The 21,595-nt window shown below is 38.8% G+C and overlaps 1 protein-coding gene across 7 annotated transcripts in view; it reads right to left on the reverse strand.

Annotated features, from left to right (window-relative positions):
* Sytl5 (synaptotagmin-like 5) overlaps positions 1-21,595 on the reverse strand; it is a 241,446-nt gene that overhangs the window by 167,898 nt on the left and 51,953 nt on the right. For 5 of the 7 annotated variants that reach the window (XM_039099627.2, XM_063279915.1, XM_039099626.2 and 2 more), the window contains exon 1: positions 854-979. The exons of the other annotated variants lie outside the window; for them this stretch is intronic. The gene's annotated coding sequence lies outside the window, so the exon portion shown is untranslated. Of the gene's footprint in view, positions 1-853; positions 980-21,595 lie in introns of those variants that run through there. 7 annotated transcript variants of the gene reach the window in all.

Consider the following 21,595-nt stretch of genomic DNA (forward strand, 5'->3'; position numbering starts at 1 on the left):
TCTCGGCCCTTACTTCCCTCAATAATGTTCTGTAACCTGCATGATGAAATAAACTATTGTTTCTTTTGCCCAAGGTGTAACGCAGCAACAAAAAGGAAACTAGAATATATACAAAAACCAGCTTATACCGACAGGTTAACGAGAATCTACTGTACATATTTGTTCTCAGCCTGGCATTCAGGGACAACATATTAGTCACTTAAAATCACCTACAGTAGGAGAATGCATAGCATAGGAATCAGCAAAAGCAATAAGTGATGATATTTTTTTTCTGAAGCTAGCTGTTAAACATTTACTGGGACACTGCTGACAGTGAACTCCAGTTGTTACCATGGAAACAGTAATCAGTCCTTGATTAAGATGTAGTATTAATGCTACACTGAGCAAAATGTATTAGTGTGGATAGCTTACACATGAATAGAAAAGACAGACATATATCTTCCGGGTGTGTATTTTAGCTCAAGGTGGCCCATAGGTTTTGAGACCAGGGTTTGAGTGCAAATGACAGATATCCCAGAAAGCACCAGCCTCATGTCAAAGATGGAAGAAATACAGGGCACACTCGTAAGCAGCCTCTTGTGGTGGACAGTTGAGGAATAATTCCATTGAGAACATCTGAATTTGCACAACTCAGAATTATTTCAACTAAAAATTAGGATCTGGAATATTTATGCACAAGACTCTGCCCACAATATGTCTGCTTTAAGTCCATGAGCTAGTTATCACCTGTCAAAGCATACTTCCAACAGGCACAAAATACTCCCATGTCCAAACTCAGAAACACATACTATGAAAAACAATGGGCCTATGCTAAAGAGGGTAATAATATTTCAGAGACATGAATAATACTGACTTAGCATGGCAGAACTTTTCCACTGGAGATACTCAATCTCAAAATGTTCTTTTCCCACCAAGTTGATGTGCCATCATGAGTCTACCATCTACCAGAGCAGTCAGACAGAGGTCGTTCTCCAGTTAGTCACTGCAAAGTGGGTGAAAACAGCAGGTTTCACTAAAACACACCTTGAAAAGGATGAATATTAGTATATGAGAAACAAAATAGAATAATATTTGACTTGCCTAGGATGCTGGGCTTAATATTTTAACTGTGAGTAATGGACTATTGTTAAAGTGAGAACCCTCTAAAAGTGACAGAGACTGTTTTAAGCAGGGGCAAGGGCGTGAATGAGTGTTGAAGAACTTGCCTAGCACATGGAAGGATGTGATCTCCATCGTCTGTACTGCCAGAAACTCCTTTATCTATAGGAGGAAGGGTTCCAATCAGAAATAGAAGGGCATTCACATACATGACTTGAAAATACATACATGAGCCAGAGACATTTCTCTTATATAGTAGGACATAACTACATGAAATATATTACAATTAAAGTTTCTAAAATTTAGGATATATTATTTGAGTCATCCTGCAAGGTGCTCCTCCTTTTCAAATTAGTCTTCCAGTTGTTATAAGGCATTTAAAGAAATTCTTTTTATTAGAAAGAGAGAATGGATAAATAGCATGATTTTACAATATTATTTGAGCAAGTCTTGCTCGCATCATTGAGAAAGGAGACAGATGGTGATAGAGTATACAAGTGCTAATTTGCTTTTATCCATAAATAAATTAAATATACAACAATGGCTTTACTTATTTAATCATGTATTTATTTGTTGTTAGGGGTGGACTACTGGGACTCCTGTGTTCAAGGCAAGCACTCTACTACTGAGCGACAACATTATCCCACAAATTGTTCTTGAAACATCATTTGAGAATATTTAGAGATCTCTGATAGTGGTTCATGGCTTCCTGAAGTCAAAATTTCTTTCCTAGTGCCAAGGTTCTCATTTCCTTTTCATTTGCCATATCCAGTGGAATATATTATGCTATATGACTCTGTAATGAGGCCACTACTCTTTTCTGGCAGCCTATGGAACACATCTTTTTATATTCTTATGCTTACAACAACATTTTTTTAGTTGTTGTTTCAGACAATCTCTTACTATTAAGTTTTGCTGGGTATGAACTCACTGTGTAGACCAGGCTGAATTTGAACTTGCATCAATCAATCTTTCTGCATCTACTTCTGGAGTGCTGGGATTATAGGCATGTGCTACATTGCTCGGTACACTATTAATTCTAGTATTATACATGCCAAGAGATTGAGTCAACCAAAACAACAGTTCCTCACTGTTCAAAATAACCTGGGGAAGCCTGGGGCTAAAGTACTTGAGGACCACTGTTCTATGCTATTCTTTGGTATTAAGAAAAGGCATCTACTATAAATAGGGAGGAGGAAAATGGCTTGATATTCAAGCATCAGTTTGGATACTGAACACCCATGTAAAATGATAGGCATGTCTGTAACTCCAGCACTGGAGAGACACTATCTTCAAAAGAAAGGTTAAGACTGATCAAGGAAGACACCTGTCCTAGGTATCTTTAATTATCAGTTTGTCATATCCTAGAGTCTTTATGAAGGAAAAGCCTTGATTAAGGAATTGCCTAGACCAGACTGGCTTGTAGGCATACCTGTGTAGAATTTTCTTGATTGTTAGTTGATGCAGGAAGGCTGAGCCAACAGTGGCTGACGCTCTCCCTAGGTAGTCTTGGCCTGTATAAAACATATAGTAAAGTGATAGCCTGTGACTGATCCAGGAACAAGGTACCAAGTAAACTTCTTCCAGGTTTCCTGCCTCAAGTTTCTGCACTCATTTTTCTCAGTGATAGTCTGTAATCTGGAAGTGTAAACCAGATAAACCATATCCTCAGCAATTTGCATTTGGACAGTGTGTTTTAATACAGTAACAGAAATCCAACTACAATACCACCTGGCATAGACCTCTGGCCTCCACACGCATGTATAGTCACACAGACTCAAGAACACACACACACACAACACACACACACAACACACACACACAAAACACACACAACACACACACAAAACACACACACAACACACACACAACACACACACACAACACACACAACACACACACACACACACTTTTTAAAAGGAAAGAACATTTAAATGTATTTTTAAAAGAAAGGCTGGAGATGGCTCAGTGGTTCAAAACATTGGCTGATTTTCCAGAGAATGGGGGTTTGATTCCTAGCAACCACATAGTAACTCAAAACTGTTGATAAGTACAGTTTCAGGGTATCAGATACCTTTTCCTGGTTTCTCTAAGCTCCAGGCATGAACATACAGGCAAAACACCCACCCACATAAAGTAAAAATAATTTTTAAAAGTATACTGAGAAAACAAAAAAAGGAATAGAAAAAAAGAAGAAATTTAAAAGGTGAAAGGCCTTTCATTTCCTAACTTCTTTTAAATAAATGGAGAAAGTAAAACTGAAAGGTATTCTTGTTCCAGATAGGAAATAAAAGGTTGGGGTTAGAACAAGAAAGTTCTCAATTATTAGCAGACGTTACTGGTTTTGATTTTGAATCTTGGAACTGTCTCTGAGAACCCACTTAATCTTCAGATAAAACTATTGAAAAACACGAAAATACATTCTAGATAAAAACTTCTTAATGAAATGATACCCTAAATCAAAGAATATAAATAAACTCAATTATTTCATCTCAAGTTCCCTCTCCTAATATACTCCTTTATACTAAACCTGAGGATACCTTTTCAAAACAACATAGAGAGGTATCCAAAGTAAATGCAAAGAAATCGGGTGTTATTCTATTAAGATCACTTTATCAGATCCCTTATACTTGCGATTAGGTACTCAGTAAAATACCCCCAGAGTCTTCCTAACATTCCTGCCATTGGTAGATATAACTTCATAGGAAAAATGCACAGTATAACTGGGCAATAGTTATGATTGTAATTAGTGAGAAAGGGGGAGCAATATACTAGAGCAGTTCAGTTTAGGAAAGGATAATAAATACCATTTCTGAAGTGTCAGGAAACAGGCTTAAAACTTCTAGCTGTCAGAACAATTGGACTTGAGAGGAAGGGGGAAATTATGGCATAAACCATGAATAACTGTAGGCTTTCTTTGTAATATTTGTCCTTCCCACATGGTCTGCTTTCTATCCAGAGTCATAATCTCCTTCTAGCTTATTTTAGTAAAGCTGAATTCAAATTAACAAATGAGGTATTTGCTGATAAAGACAGCCTTCACCCTGTGACATTTATATCTCAAACATGGTCTCAAATGGTCAAATAGCTTGGATGCCTAAAGGAACACATCCTTATAAATGGGAAAGGTCAGACTAAATGTCACATTCTGACATCTTCTGTAATATTTTCAACAACATGTAAAAGATAGTTGCTACTGTATAACAGAGGAATATAATATGAAGCAAACAGCTTACTCTTAGAAGTATCCTCAATGACAATAAATGTATTATCTTTATTCATGTTGGACCACATCTCAAATGCTGTGAACTAACAATTATTAACCAAGGTAAAATCTGCTTACAAAATAACCTTCATGAATAGAGCCTATCAATAATTATAGTGTGGCATTTAAATTAAGGGTTACCTGCATTTTCTCTGTCATCAATCATGTATGACTTTGAACTGTTAGTTAATCTTCCATTTCGTTCCTCATCTGTAAAAACTAAAGTTCATGACAGTAACTACCTCAAAATGGTGTTCTAGAATGTGAGAATAAGTATTTCTATTTAGTACAGTGTCTCAGTTACGTTTTTCTTTTCCAATGATAAAATACCCTGACAGAAGCAAGGAAGAAGGGGTTTGCGTGCACAGTCACAAAAGTAAAGAAGGAAAGGTTTCATTTTGGCTCACAGTTTGGAGACACAGTCCATCATTGTGCAGAAAAGTCAAGGCAGCAGGAGCTGGAAGCAGCTGGTCACATTGTGTTCGTAGTCCGGAAGCAGTGTTCAGCAAGCTTTCTCCTTTTTGTATAGTTTAGGACTCAAACCCAGGGAATGGCACTGCTTACTTCTAAAGTAGGTCCTCCCACATCAGTTAACCTAATCAAGATAACCACTCATAGCCTGTATAGAAGCTACCCTTACCAAAATAACACCCCATAGGTGTGCCTGGATGCCTGTCCCCCATTTGATTTCAGGTCCTGTCAAGTTAACAATCAACACTAACCATCACATACACTAACTTGGATGATCTGTCCTTCTTATCAGATCAAAAAACAGATTCTAAAGCGAAGTTGATACTGGTGTTATGTGTCAACATTAGACAAATAACAAAGTAGACAAATTTACTTGCTATGTAAAAAAAATGCTATAAGAAAAATTGTAAATAGGAAAAAAAGTGTAGGTGTACATCCAGAAGAATAGTGGCAAGAATATATTATACAAAGAACTCAAAAAAAGTAAACACCATGAAAACTACAACAAACAAATGCTTTTAAAATATGCTACAGAACTAAACACAGAGAGACAGAGACAGAGACAGAGACGAGAGAGAGAGAGAGAGAGAGAGAGAGAGAGAGAGAGAGAGAGAGAGAGAGAGAGGTGTCTCAGAGGGAGAAATATAGCTGGGAACAGTGTCTATTCAACTGCTGAAAGATGCAAATAGAAACCTCCATACTGTTGGTGAGAGAGTAAAGTAATCCAGCCACTTTGGAAATCATTCTCAGATTTCCCAAAAGAACTAACATTAGAACTGCCATAGGAAATTATATAACGCCGTGTAATTATTCTATGATAGTATATAACGCTCCTGGTCACATATTCAAAGAGCTTAACTACCCTAAAACACGGATACTGCCACACCCATTTTCACTTCCACCCTACTCACAATAGCTAGGAAATGAAAGCAACCTGGACACTTATTAAGTAATTAATGGAAAATTAAACTGTGGTACATATGCAAATGGAACTTTATCCAGTTGTAAAGAAAAATGAAATTATTAAATTTGCAGGGAAATGGATAGAACTGAAAATAGACACACACACACACACACACACACACAGAGCCATTTTCCTCTGTGTATGTGTGTATATTGGCTTCTACTTTTTAAGTTCTTGTTGAACATGGAATGTTTGTCTGTGTTGAACACTGAGAACATGGTGGAAGCCAGGGAAAAAAACTTAAGGGAGATGGAGGGGAGTGCCTTGGATCAGGGAAGATAGTAGAATAATGATAAAGTGAAAATAAAAAGAGAAAATATAGTAGGTGGAGATGTTTAGGTGGAGCAGACATGTATTCTGGATTGGGGAATGATTAACAGTCCCAAGTATGAGATACTCCACAGGAGTGGCACATGGAGGATCCAGAAGCCTCTGGTAATATGAGATCTTATCAATACTGTTGACTGCCTAGCAGAACTCTAAGATTGCATTACAAAATATACTACACACCTCGGCTGTAAGAAAGCAGGCTGGCACTGAGCTGGAAACTTCCTTCATGCTGGCTAGCATCTGAACCACCAGAGGGTGCTGAGGAGAAAGGAGTCATTGTTTGTCTTAGCTAGCTGTGAATGGGAAGATACACCAACCTGTGCAATAATGGCATGACTGTTAACCAACTGTCCTATAATTGGATTTGAGGCTGCTTCCGTGGAGAAGTAGAGTCAATTCAAGCCTGATACAGTAAGTAAACTGACATAGTAGGACTATCTTCTAACTTTATTCTCAGAAACAAAAGCCACATATAGCATACTTATAAGCATAAAAACAATCTAAAAATGAACAACCTCTTCTGGAAGAACGAAAATCAGTGATTATCTAAAGCTAGGGGAAAGGCCTTGACAATGAACTGGGAAGCATCAAGGAAAAGAAGAAATGTTGTCTTGTTTATGGTAATAAATAATTGCATGCATTAATAGAAACCTTATATGGTAAATAGTTTAATTTTGTAAATAGTAAATAGTGACATTTTGTAGTAGGTTAAATCAAGAAAGCTACATTTAAAAAAATTAACTACTGAGCATGGTGTCTTAAAATAACCCAGCACTCAAAGACTTCATCAGAAAGATTATTGTAAATATGATGCCAGTCTAGATCAGCTGGGGCAGTAGAGTAAGACATTGTCTCCAAAAAAGTCATATTACTATGATAAAAAAGATTATTTATAAATTCCATACAAGAAAATATAAATTGTCTAATTCCCTTTAAATATAGAAAATTAATTTTAGTGTACTGATCTCTTAAGATGTTACACTTCTTTAGAAAGAAACAGATATTCAGAATTACAATAAAACCATTTGTAAAAAAATTATATATAAATGATCTTCCTTCCCCATAGTTCTAAAATGAGACTATTGTTAGCAGATGAAGAATCACCATTTTATTGTAATGAAGAGCACTATTTCATTGTAGCTTACATAATGGATCATTCTTTAAATAAAAGAAATTATTCCCAACTCAAATATAACAATAGATGTGCATTCATTAAAATTCCCTTTCTAGAACCAGGTGTGGTGATTCATGCCTATAATATTAGCACTCAACAGACAGACGTAGGCAGATTGTTATAAATTTGAGACCACCCTAGGCTACTGTCTTAGAATTCCATGGCTGTAATAAAGATTCTGATAAAAAAGCAAACTGAGGTTGGGAAAGATTACTTGGACTACATATGGTAGATCAGAGTTTATTGAGGAAAGCCAAGACAGGAAGAATTCAAGATAGAAATCTGGTAACAACGAAATGGCACCAAAAGGCATGGCATTGGAGCACTAGCTAGAGCTTACATCTGATCCATAAGCAGAGGACAAAGAGAGCCTTGCCTCAATGACAAACCTCCTCCAATAGGGCCACACCTCCTAATCCTTCCCAAACAGTTCCAGCAACTGGGAACCAATTACTCAAACACATGACCCTTTGATCTTCATTCTCATTCAAAATACATTTCACTCTCTGGCCCCCATAGGCTTGTGGTTATATCATAACAATATACACGCATATTCCAATCTCAAAAGTTCACTTAGTCTTTCAGTATCAAAATTGTTTAAAACCCAGTTTTTCTGAGACTCAAGGCAATTTCTTAACTGTTAAATCAAAAGCAGAACACAAATTACACATTCTAACATACAGTGGCACAGAATATATATGTAAATTACCCTTCCAGATGGATAAAAGGGGACACCATGAGGAAATACTGGATCAAAATACTCTAAAGGCCCAGCAGAACAAATTCCAAATATTGAATCTCTGATGCCAAAGGACTTAGATGACTCAGCTGTTGTGATTTGCTCAAATCAACATGATTCTTCCTCTTAGGCAGGTTCCAGTCTGCAGTTCTCTTTGGAAGATAACCCAGAGGTCTAACATCAACATTTTAGGGTCTCCAACACAAACCAGGCCTAACTTTCACAGCTTCATACAACAGCCTCCCCCTTCCTCTGTGCAGGGATTCCCCTGCCACACCTCAGTAGCCTTCCTTAACCATGGAGGAAAATTCCATAACTCCTTTATTGCTGTATCTTTCAACATTCCAAAGCCAGAAACATGTGGGTAAAGCCAAAGCTGCCATCTGATTAGAAAGGAATCTTAAATTCATTTGTATAAGCTTTCCTTTGTTATTGTTTTTCAGGGACAGGTAATTTCATAGGCCTTCTCTTTTCACAAGTTTCAGGATTAGCTAGGTGGGATCTTACCCAGAGGGTACCACTCCTTTTTTTCCATTTCTCTTTATTCTTTTCAGGACAAACCAAGGCTCCAACATTAAATTGACTAGTTCTGTTTTTCTCCTCAAAATGTACATTTTGAATTACTTTTTGCCCCACTTACTCTTTTTCACTATGAATCTGCATAAGAATGATCATTAATAAACACACGGACAGAATCAAATTAGGCTGTCTTAAAATCTCCTCTGCAAAAAAGAAAAAAATAGCACCATACTTTTCTATTTAGCCTCTGGTAGATTCTTGGAACACAGGCAAAAACTAGCCACACTTTTTTTCTAAAATAGCACATGTATTGTATCTAGCCCAATTGAGACTATTTTCCCCCTCTGAAACGTTTTGGGCTGGGCCTCCATAGTACATATTGCTTTCAACCCTACTGTCTTTCCAGACTCCACTAGAATGGCCCACTGATCCCCACATACAGCATTCAACTGCCTTCCAAGTCAAAACGTCTCAAGTCTACTGTATTCCTCAAAATACGCAGCATCGACAAGCCTATCACAGCATACCACACTCCAGGTACCAACTTCACTCTTAGGTACTTTTCTACTATTCTAAGTACCATAACCAAAGCAACTTGTAGAAAAAATTTAATGGAGACTTAAAGTTTCAGAGGGTGAAACCCATAACCATCATGGTAGGAAGCATTGGCAGCAGGCAGGCAAGCATGGTACTGGAACAGTATCTGAGAAGTTACATCTTACCCACAAAACCCACAAGCAGTAAGCACAGAGGAGAGAGAGAGAGAGAGAGAGAGAGAGAGAGAGAGAGAGAGAGAGAGAGAGAGAGAAACAGAGAAATAGAGACAGAGACAGAGAGCATTAACTGAAAATGGTATGGGAATCTGAAACCTCAAAATCTACCCCCAGTAGCTTACTCCCTCCAACAAGGCCATGCCTCCTAGGGACATGCCTCCTAGTCCTTCCCAAACAGTTCTACCAACTAGGGACCAAATATTCAAACATTTGAGTCTATGGGAAAGGGCATTCTTACTCAAACCCCATATAATATGATGTATATGCATGATATTAGAACTGAACTCTTGGTATTGCATAATTGATTGGAAGCCTCTTCCCAGTGGAAAGGATATTTCTACCACTCTCAGCATTCCTTAGTTAATACGGGGACCCCTGACATTTCCACTCTCAGCATTCCTTAGTTAAGACGGGGACCCCTGACATTTCCACTCTCAGCATTCCTTAGTTAAGACGGGGACCCCTGACATTTCCACCTTTCATGTTAGCATGTCTATTGAAGTCTTGTTTAGGCAGCCATGTTACTGAGATTTTACAAGTGTAGCCTCACCCTATAAGTGTGTGTGTGTGTGTGTGTGTGTGTGTGTGTGTGTGTGTGTGTGTTCTATCACTTCATCCTCACTTATAATCTTTCCACTTTCCTACGATGGTCCTTGAACCTTTGATGGGGTGATATAAATGTATCATTTATGAGTGAACACACAACACTTACTTATTTTAAGTATTTTTGAACAATTAGGATTCTATATAGTTCTTTGTATTAACTAAAAAAATTAAACTTAGCTAATCAAAGGTCATAGACTTTGTAAAAATAATGATAAAAATAAAATAATAATGGCTAGAGAGATGGCTTTGCTGCTATGAGCTCTGGCTGCCATTCCAGAGGATCTGGGTTCAAAAAAAAATCCATAAGGATGCTCATGACCATCTGTAATTCCAATCCTAAGGGACCAAGCACCTTCTTTTGATCTCTAAAAGCACTCATGAGTATGGTACACAGACATATATGGAGGCAAAATGCCTAATATAATATAGTATTATTAATTTTAGTATTGTTGTTTGTTTTGTAGAACTGACTATGTTTTGTTTTGTTTTTGCCCATGGTTACAAAGAATGATTACACTGAGAGGAAAATGGACTACTGTAGAACAAATAATTTGACAGCTATTAATTTTAGGCAGCAACATCCTAGCATTTCAAATCACAGAAAAGGCCTATTTTTCAAGGTCACAGATATTGGGAATGAGAAAAATATCCCATCTAATACTGTTTAACTCTCTGAAAATATAATAAATACAAATGCTGGGAATCTACCTTGTTTTCACCAGACCCAATAGGAAGTGTCTTGTCCAGTCGTCACCAGTGGATACTCATATTCTATCCCAAAGCAGGGTAGCTATTTTGCTATGTCTCTTAGTTCTTCAGGAGATCAGATGGCATTATTTCTAAAACCACAAATATATGGGTGACTTATAAAGATGTTCATCTATATGTTGTCTTTTATTTCAGTATTTTTGCTTATATAAGATTAATTCACTGCCCAATGTCATTGGAAGCTTTGTTACTTTGGCAATCTCTCGCTAAAATATAACTTTCTATAATTCTCAGACTCATGTGAGACCAAGTATCAACAGGAGTTGACACAGACAGGACTTTCCAAGTAAGTAAAAAAAAAAACTATAGAGTATGAAATATAAACATGGCACATATATGATTCTTAAAGGGGATAAAAGGACTGGTTTTTAAAATAAATTCTGATTTTGTAAATATTCAACTTTATAAAGACCTAAACTCTAGTCCTCTAAGGCAATGAGGTTCTCTTATTGGTATTGGTCTGTCAGAGTTGGTAACATTTCCAAGAACAAAAAAAAACATATTTTAACATAATTATGTTTTCTGCTAAGCTTTCAATGATTTGAACTACTTGGGAAATGGAGCATTTACAAAATCAGAATTTGTTTTCGTAATCTGCTCATTTAATTTCCTTAGTTTCCTGAATTTTGTCAAATGTTACACAAAAGTTAAAACAAAAATTGGTTATTTTCTACAAGTTGGGTGAAACAGCAGACCGAACCTTGAAGCACTGAGCCTAAGAATGAGAGGCCAAAGAAGACAGCCCAGGATGTGGTGCTCACAGCCCCCAGTGTTATCTAGAACTTAGGACGTGGTGGGACATTTCTAAAAGGGTCAACAACTCTGTACGTTGTCTGCTCCCTTGATCAGAGCGTCTGTGAGAAGCACAGAAGTTGGACTCTAACAAGTACTCCTTTTCCAGGGTCACTGCAGAGAGAAGACGTGTGGTTACCAGGGCCCTGACCCATCCCAGCAGAGGATACAACTTGAAAATTAAAGGAGCTGAGAGCTTTCCTTGAGACTTTAAGGATATTTGACTGACTTTAACAGTGAAGAGAAAGATTATTTTGAGCGGCCAAATGGTCTTAAAACAGTAGAAGGAAAATATAGCCATAAAAACAAAATACCTAATAATATAAAAGAAACTCTACAAACCCAGCCACAGCCAGGATTCTCACCTTGACCTTGTTCAGTCAGGAGCCTAGCACTCCAAAATGACCTACTGACATTATCATTTAGTGACCAGCTTTAACCAATTTAAAAAGGGCAGCAGTCCAGAAGCTGTCAAATTCATGGTGTTTGCTACCCACTGGGTTCAGCTGTCTGGGATAAAAATCATTTTCCAGGACATGCTCAACACAAAATATAGGAGACTCCTAGTGGGAAGCAAACTAGTAGGGGATTAATAATTTTGGAGCCTATGCATGTTATGTTAAGGTTCCCTCAGAAGAGGGTATTAAGTCCCCAAGAGATGGACTTACAGGCAATTGCAAGTCACTCAGCATGGGTACTGAAAACCAAATTGTGGTCCTCTAAAAGAATAGTCAGTACTCTAGCCTTTGGATGATTTTCCCAGTCCCTGCTTTGGAATCCTTTATTATCAATGATTGTCATCTTTCCCCTCTGATTCTTTTCTCAAGTTAAAAATCAACTGGTATCCGAACGTGCTTCATCTTCAAAAAATTTTCATGGGAAAGACCTCTAAGAAGTATTATGAAATACTGGTCTCTGATCATTAAAACCAACCTGTGCAAAACTTCTTAGAACTCTAGTAAAAAACAAACAAACAAACAAACAAACAAAAAGCTCAAGGATTCAAGAAAATGGCTTACCTAAAACAAGCAGAACTGAGGTTAGCAAGGTGGGACAAAGTAGAGGACTCTGAAGACAGTGACCAGAGTATTTGTGGCCTTCCTATTTGAAACCATGCTGCTCTGTTAAGGTTATTTTACCCCCAGGTTAAAAATTTCCACTTTTCTCTCAAGATGTCTATAATACATAGAATTTAATAAGATATAGCTTTGCATGTAAACATTAAATATTCCTTTCCATCCTATTTGTTTCCCCTAGAACTTCATGTTCTAATTTTCAAGAATCTGACCCATCACAGCAGAGGCTACAACTTGAATAAGAAACTTTTATAATGGGACAAGATTGAAGACATTAACTGTGTTACCAAGGCTTTGGGTGGCTAATATATTGAAAAATGATGTGTGTAGCACCAGGTATGATAAAACAGATTCAAGAAACAAAAGTAGATTTTATGGGTCCAATACTTATAAGTGCCATCTTGGAATACTAGATGGTACCTGATTTGTGAGGTTCCTACATTACACATCAGACAGTCACTCTCTGGCACTCCCAGGAATCTCAGTATAAACACAGAAATCTCAATAACAGAGATATTTGCCACACACCATAGCTATTGCATCAAACTCTGGTGGCAAATATTTGGCTTAGCCTTTTACAATTAAGAGTATTCTAAAATTTTTATTTGATTTTTTAAACATTTATTTATATGTACAAATGTTTTTTGCTTTCACATGTGTCTGTAAACCACATGTGTGCAATATCCAGAGAAACCAGAAGAGCATGTCTGATACCCTGGGTGGGCTTCAAAAAGATTATGGACTACCATGTGGGTGTGGAGTACTGAAACCAGGTCCTCCCCAAGAGCAGCAAATGCTCCTAACATCTGAGCCATCGCTCCAAACACTAATGTGATCTTTCTCATGGAACATTTCGTAGCTCTGAGTATCGTGGCACATGACTGTGATCCCTGCACCCTGAAGGCTGAAGCAAGACAAAGGTAACTTAAACTCTAGCCTCGGCTACATAAAGAGACTCTGCTCGCCCCAATAACCAAACAACAAAAAGTTTTCTAACTTTGAAAGTCCTATGTGGCCAATTGCCATTATTACTGGGCTTATATAATAATCAGGCAGAAATCTAATGAGACAAGACCTCGTTGGCAAGCAAGAATCAAAGAGGAAAGAATAAAGGTTTCTTTTTTATTTTTTTACGGTTTTCTGAATTTTTAAAATCATTTTGTTTACATTTCAAATTAATCTCCCTTCCTCATTACCCCTCTACCACCACCCCCATCTTATCCCCCAACCCCTCCCCTTTACCTCTATGAATGTGCTCCTCTACCCATTCACCCACTCCTACCTCACTCATCTAGCATTCCCCTATGCTGGGGCATCAAGCCTCTCTCCCCTCCCATTGATGTCAGATAAGGCCATCCACTGCTATATATGTATCTGGAGCCATGGATCCCTCCATGTATACTCTTTGGTTGGTGGTTTAGTACCTGGGAGTTCTGAGGGTCCAGTTCATTGATATTGTTGTTCTTCCTATGGGGTTGCAAACCCCTTCAGCTCCTTCAGTCTTTTCCCTAGCTTTTCTAATGTAGGGTTACAGATACGTGTCATCTCTAGGTGTAAAAGTACATTTTTAGAATAGATTTAGAAATTATCCTGATGTAGAAAGGTAGAAATATAGTAACTTCTCTTCTAGGGTACATGACACATAGCTCATCAGACCCAGATATCTAAGTTGACAGCATCAGGCACAAATTTCCTCCAGGTGAGAGGGTCTTAAGTTCAATTAGACAGCTGTTTGGTACCCTCAAAATACAATGCCACGACTGCACCATTGGGACAGCATTGCCATGTTGGTAATTGCTGTGCTTTGTAGGTTTTACAGTTGGATATGACTATAATTGCTTTCCTCCCTTGGCAGGTTATGTAGCAACTTCTGATACTATGAGAACCTGTCTTTAGGGAGGAGGCTTCCCGGTCAGTTTTAACTGGGATTTCTTGGCCCTGTGTGTAAAGTACGGGTTATCCTCAGCAATAGGCTCTTACCTTCAAAGTCTGGGAGGGAACCTCCTCAAACAGTAGCAGTAAACATTTGTGAGTCACTTGGACACACACCCACAGCCACCAACTCAGATGAGTAGAGATCTCACGCCTCATCAAAGCAGCTTCTCTATGCAGGAGACATAGGCAACCTCAGAGATGCACAACTAATCAAAATGAAGAGAATAGTGACTGTGAGTTCTCCACCCAGAATTGATACATTACCACACAACACCAGGCTCAGGAAACGTGGAAGCAGGAGTGTAAAGGTTATATGAGCCAGAGGCCAGGACACCTGCTGTGAGATAGTCTTCTAGACATAACGTCTCAACAGTTTGGTGGCCTACATAATACCTGCGTCATGAAACCAGTCAACCTGCCAACATAGTTGGTGGAAATTTCTAAAGGTCCCACCTATAAACAAAGAGCTACAGACAACTCCTGGCTGCTGAAAGAGAGAGAATCAGGTTTTCCAGGGATGAGACGCATGATAAGTTAAGAGAAATATTAAATGGACTCAGTAGGGGTGTGTGTGTAACAATAACTAGAGAATATGTAATAATTTGAGATAGAGTAGGAGAGCATGGGAGAAACTGGGGAAAAACTATACAGCAATTATGTAAATATGGTACCAATATATAAAATTCTCAAAATTAAAAAAAGGAGAGATATAATGCTTCAATGGGACACTCTTCTAGTTTTATTTTTATTACTCTGATAAAACATTCTGACCCCAAGCAATTTAGGAGAGGAAAGAAATGTTGTGGCTTATATATACTTCCAGGACACAGGCCATCATTAAGGGAAATTATGACAGGAGTTTAAACAGAAGCTTGAAGCAGAAATGGGGGAGGAACATTTACTCTTGGATTCATGAAGTCTTTCTTATACAACCCAGGACCACTGACCTAGGGATGGTTCTGCCCACAGTGGACTGAGCCTTTTTACAACAGCTAATTATCAAGACAGTCCTCCACATACATGCTAACATGCCAATCTGAGCTAGGCAATCCCTCAAATCAGACTCCCTTCTCAGGCAAATTTAAGCTAGGTCACGTTGACAAGAAAAGCCTATAGCACAACCTTGTAAATTCCTGATTATTTTTCCCTCCTCTAATACCTGTTTGTACCTCTTCCTTAAATTCTCTTAATTTTGCACCTCTGAGAATTACCTTTTTTTCCAAAAATATCTAAGCTAAAGCTAGGTGACATAATGTGAACTTAAAATAATCCATAGTAACAGATCATGTGCAGGCAATCTCCAGTTCTGATGTTGCAGAAAGGCTCAGAAAATCCATCAGAATACAGAGAAGGCTTTCAAGTGCCAACTGTGAAGTTAAGCATCTCAAGATATTTTGAGATCAGTCTAAAACTCTTCTCTTATGGTCTCAGAAACGGAGCTTTCAACTATGAACTTTGTTTTTCATTTGTTTTCATAGAAAGACTCAGATTTACACACCTGATACCTTGTGTCATCCAAGAAAACAATCTAGAAACCAACAGTTGTTTTAGCTAGACCTTAAGGAACAAAAGCTGCCCAAACAAAAGTTGGATTTATTATATCCAAAAGAGAAAGTAAGTTTCACTGAGATAAAGGAAAACTGGAAACACTTTTCTTGCACGGAATTTTACTGAGTCTCAGCTTAGCCTTCTGATCAAGTAGGACAGACTTCAAGCTTCCCTGGCTATCTTACAGAGTCAAGTTTAAGGAAGAATCCTGCCAAGTTGTTGTTTCTCAGCCTTCCTAATGTTGGGACCTTTTAATACAGTCCCCCATGTTGTGGTGACCCCCCAATCATAAGATTAATTTTGTTGCTATGTCATAACTGTATTTGCAGTAATGTAAACATCTGTGTTTTCCCATCAACCTCAGGAAAACCCTGTGAAAGAGTTGTTTGACCCATAAAGAGGTTGTGACCCACAGGTTAAGAACCTCTGTACTGGGACAAAGAGTGGAGCAGAGACTGAAGGAAAGGCCATTCAGAAACTGGCCCATCTAGGGATCCATCCCATATGCAGCCACCAAACCCAGTCACTATTGCTGATGCCAAGAAGTGCTTGCTGAAAAGACCAGAATAGCAAAAACTATTCTAAACAATAAAAGAAATTCTGGGGGGATCACCGTCCCTGACCTCAAGTTGTATTAGAGAGCAATCCTGGCAAAAAAAAAAAAAAAAAAAAAAAAAAACAAAAAAACAAACAAAAAAAAAAACCAATAACTGCATGGTACAGAGACAGGCAGGTAGATCAATGAAATACAATTGAAGACCCAGAATGAACCCACACACCTATGGTCACTTGATATTTGACAAAGAAGCTAAAACCATCCAATGGAAAAAGACAGCATTTTAAACTAATGGTACTGGTACAACTGGAGGTCAGCATGTAGAAGATTGCAAATTGACCCATTATTATTTACCTGTACAAAGCTCAAGTCCAAGTGGATCAAAGACCTCCACCTAAAACGAGAAACACAGAAACTAATAGAAGAAAAAGTGGAGAAGAGCCTCAAACACATAAGCACAGGGGAAGATGTCCTGAAAAGAACACCAATGGCTTATGCTCTAAGATCAAGAATCAGCAAATGGGACCTCATAAAACTGCAAAGCTACTGTAAGGCACAGGACACTGTCGATAGGACAAAACAGCAAACAACAGATTGGGGAAAAGTCTTTACCAATCCCAGATCTGTTAGAGGGCTATTATCTAATATATACAAGGAACTCAAGAAGTTAGACTCCAGGGAAACAAATAATCCTGTTAAAAATGGGGTACAGAGCTAAACAAAGAATTCTCAACTGAGGAATACCGACTGGCTGAGAAACACCTAAAGAAATGTTCAACATCCTTAGTCATCAGAGAAATACAAATCTAAACAACCCTGAGATTCTACTTCACACTAGTCAGAATGGGTAAGATCAAAAACTCAGGTGACAGTAGATGCTGGAAAGGATGTGGAGAAAGAGGAACACCCCTCCATTGTTGGTGGGATTGCAGACTGGTACAACCATTCTGGAAATCAGTCTGGAGGTTCCTCAGAAAATTGGACATTGAACTGAGAAGCCAGCTATACCACTCCTAGGCATATACCCAAAAGACATTCCAACATATGACAAGGACATAAACTCTACAATGTTCATAGAAGCCTTATTTATAATAGCCAGAAGCTGGAAAGAACCTAAATGTCCTTAAACAGAGGAGTGGATACAGAAAATGTGGTACATTTACCCAGTGGAGTACTACTCAGCTATTAAAAACAATGACTACATGAAATTCTTAAGCAAATGGATAGAACTAGAAAATATAATCCTGAGTGAGGTAACCCAATCACAAAAGAATACACATGGCATGCACTCACTGGTAAGTGGGTATTAGCCCAAAAGCTTGGAATACATAAGAAAAAAATCCACAGATCATGTGAACCCCAAGAAGAAGGAAGACCAAAATGTGGATGCCTCATTCCTTCTTAGAAGAGAGAACAAAAAAATTCATAAGACAAAATGCAGGGACAAAGAATAGAGCAGGAACTGAAGGAAAGGTCATCCAGAGGCTGCCCCACCTGGGGATCCATCCCATATGCAGCCACCAAATCCAGACACTATTGCTGATGCCAAGAAGTGCTTGCTGACAGGAGTCAGATATGGGTGTCTCCTGAGAGGCTTTACCAGAGCCCTACTGATAGATGAGGATGCTTGCAGCTAACCATCAGACTGAGCATGGGAATCCCAATGGAAGAATTAGAGAAAAGACTGAAGGAGCTGAAGGGGTTTGCAACACCATAGAAAGAATAACATCAACCAACCGGACCTCACCAGAGCTCCCAGGGACTAAATCACAAACCAATGAGTACACATGGAGGGACCCATGGCTCCAGCCACACATGTAGCAGAGGATGGCACTGTCCAGCATCAATAGGAGGAAAAGTCCTTGCTCCTATAAAGGTTTGTTTCCCCAATGTAGGGTAATGCCAGGGTGGTGAGTTTGGAGTGGTTGAGTGTGAGTGGGGGCATCCTCGTAGAAGCAGGGGGAGGGCACAGGAGGTATGGGAGAGGGGGAAAACAGGATAACATGTGAAATGTAAATACATAAAATATACAAGAAAATTAAAATTAGAAAAAAAAAGAAGTGCTTGCTGACAGGACTCTGCCAGAGCCTTACTGATACAGATGAGGATGCTCACAGCCAACCATCAGACTGAGCATAGGGACCCCAATGGAGAAGTTAGGAGAAGGACTGAAGGAGCTGAAGGGGTTTGCAACCCCATAAGAAGAACAACAATATCAACTAACCAGATCCTCTACCCCCAGAGCTCCCAGGGACTAAACCAACATTCAAAGAGTACACATGGAGCAACCCATGGCTCCAGCTGAATATGTAGCAGAGGATGGCATTGCCAGGCATCAGGAGGAGGAGAAGCCCATGGTCCTGTGAAGGCTCATTTCCCCAGTGTAGGGAATGCCAGGGTGTTGAGGCGGGAGTTGGTGATTGGGAGTGGGAGCACCCTCATAGAAGGAGGGGAGGGGGATATGGGAGACAGGGGAACAGGGATAACATTTGAAATGTTAATACATAAAATATCCAATAAAAATGAAAAATAAAAGAACCTCTGTGCTAATTCAACTCATTTGCAAGTCTTCCTTATTGGTCCTGAGTACTCCCAACTTGGGTTCAAATTCCTCCAGAAAGCAGGTAAAGGCCTTAAATCAATTGATATCAGGTTGTTATAGGTTGCTCTGGTCTGTCTTCGGTAAAAAGCATTCTTATCGCCCATTCTCTATTTAGTTGTCACTGTCTAGGGATGTTGATCAGGTTCTTCTCTGCCAGTTAAAGAGTTAAAATGCAGCAACAATGTCAGTCACAGCAGGCAGCAACAGGTAACAAACTTGTAACAAACATTTTTACCAATGAAGAGGGGGTGGGCATAGAACAACTCCCTGTAGAGCAGAGAGGGGATCTAAATCTATGAGGGAGTTAAGTGATTTTGGTGACCTGGGATGGATTCCCCTCCCCTAAATTTGGTCTGGTCACCTTAAACAAAAAAAAGGGGGGAGCTGATTGTTCCCCAGCTTCAGGTAAAGGAGTTACTGACAGACTGATAGACTTAATATATCAGCACCTGGACCTATCAGCCAGCAGGGAAGCCCACCAGAACTTTGTCACCAGGGACAGGAAGGGGTCAAAGTTTGCCATCTTTAGTTTTTAAATAATAGTTACTATACCAATGTTGCTCACCCCTTGTTACCATGAGAATGTACTTACTTCTTAATTCCCCCTATTTTTCCTTCCCTGCTCTGTGCTAATATTCTCAGTAGCAAGGAAATCCTATTGTCTTTCCTTTTAACTAACACAACAACTATGCTACTTAAATTCATACTACCTACAGACACTCTCCTCCCTGTAAAAGAAGAATCCAAGTCAAACAAAAGGGAGACAGCTTTCTCTGCTAGTGAAATTCAGTACTCTGATGATGGGTCTGGACTGGCTGTGGAGTGCTAAAAACTGAATTAGTGAAATCCTAACAGAGGTAGGGTGACCAAAAGAGATGACCACAGCAAGCAAGTGGTGATGAGAGGAGGAGGAGGAAGAAGGGTCAAGGAGATGAGCTGTGTGGGTCCTGAGAAGTTCCCTGTGACAGGGAACAGCTAAGGATCGAAGTCATGTTGGTGGGAGAAGAAGCTGTAAAATCATGGCATTGGGCTCCTTTTACTTTAAGATCCAGGGGCCTTCCACACATAAAAGTCATCAGTTAAAGTTATCTGGGGATACAATGACTCATCCATCCATCGAGGAAAAGGACAGAAGAGCCCATAGCAGACAGAGAAGACTGAAGGGAACTGTCCATTCAATCACAGAGCAGAGAATGGACCTAGCCCATAATCAGAAGAGGAGAACATAAGCCATCTGTGAGGAATGCTTTGCAATATGGGATGAATGACAAGCAAAAGCACCATTTAATTTGAGTATCCTCCCACAGTCGCTTTTCATCAGGCAATGTAGTATGCTTCTTATAATACATCAAAGAACGAAGAGGGAAGAAGGTGACAGAATGCATGAAAATTACCTCTAATATCAGGCAATTGTCAAAAGAAGTGGCATACAATACTTGACATGTCTCACTTAGGTAGGAGATGACAGTGGATAAAATTAAGAGAAGTGTGAAATAATGGAATACATTCTTTAAGGAGATACATAATCATAAAGGAAAAAATGGCAGAAAACTCTGCTTGTGTTCTTAAAATACTGACATTTTATGGACAGAAAGACTATACCGATGAAATAATTCATGCTTATGTTTATGAAAGGCTTATTATTATTATAAGATTACTTGTCTAAGTCACATTGGATCCATTTAGGTGTATGAATAATGCATTTGAATTATTTCAAAATATTAGAAAACATGCAACACTCATGATTTTAACAGTAGTTTAAGCCTACCAAGATAGTTATCCTTAACATCAAGAAAGCCAAAGTCATAGTACAGGGATGACTAAGACAAGACATAAATGAATAGATTGATTTTTATCTGCAAGGAATTTCAAGAAAATGATCCCCTAAGATAGGGGGCACAATTAAAATTGATGTTAGAAGTGTATTTTACCCAAAGACTATATGATTATATTTGAAAATGCTCTGGACATCAACATGGCTTGGTATCACAGTGCATGAAACTCAGACCAACAGTAAGAGCACTGCATGGTAACCAGCTGAAAGTGCAAATTTACATTTTAAAGATACTTTACTAGAAGAGCCAAGAGCTTGTAGTGGTTTTATCCACAACTCCTTACAAGTCACGCACTGGTTAAAGGCAACTCTTGGGTGCCTTGCCCAGAGTACAAGATGAGCTTGCCACCTTGGCCACAGAAATAGCAATGAGGCAGAGAGTAGCTGTAGCAGCTATAAGTAGTCTTGCACGCTTGGGTGAATGCGGAAGAGTATTGGGTTATTTTTTTTTTTTTTGTTACTGTGTCAAAATACCCAAGGAAAATACCTTAAAATGAGGAAGGATTTATTCTTGGCTCACTGTTTCAGAGTTTACAGTCCATGTG

This window comes from Rattus norvegicus, chromosome X (genome assembly GCF_036323735.1).
Source record: "Rattus norvegicus strain BN/NHsdMcwi chromosome X, GRCr8, whole genome shotgun sequence".
NCBI lineage: Eukaryota > Metazoa > Chordata > Mammalia > Rodentia > Muridae > Rattus > Rattus norvegicus.